This window comes from Wasmannia auropunctata, unplaced genomic scaffold (genome assembly GCF_000956235.1).
Source record: "Wasmannia auropunctata unplaced genomic scaffold, wasmannia.A_1.0 LD336103.1, whole genome shotgun sequence".
Classification (NCBI taxonomy): domain Eukaryota; kingdom Metazoa; phylum Arthropoda; class Insecta; order Hymenoptera; family Formicidae; genus Wasmannia; species Wasmannia auropunctata.
The window spans coordinates 1,220,379-1,220,763 of record NW_012026787.1 but is presented as its reverse complement, the minus strand read 5'-3'; positions in this window follow the sequence as shown (position 1 = coordinate 1,220,763).

Genomic DNA, 385 nt, shown 5'->3' with positions numbered 1-385 from the left:
AGATTATAAAGGTTAATATGTTTCATATATTTTTGTTGAATACTTAGCTGAACTTTTTGGAAAGATCATAATTATATAATGATAATAAAGAATATATTCTAAATTAGGTTTTCTCTACGTAATTATTTAAGAACAACGTTCTATATTCTCATATATTATCATATACATATATCATGTTATTGCTTAATTAAATTAATAAGAAAATTAGATGTTTTTGTAGGTACTATGCTATTTTATTAATAACTAAAATTTTATATGTATAAAATAAATGCGGTCAACACAAAGATATTACATCTATTGCTATCATGATGAAAAAATGGAATAATAACTATTATGTCACATTTAATTATATTAATATAAAAATAAATAAATAATCTCACATACA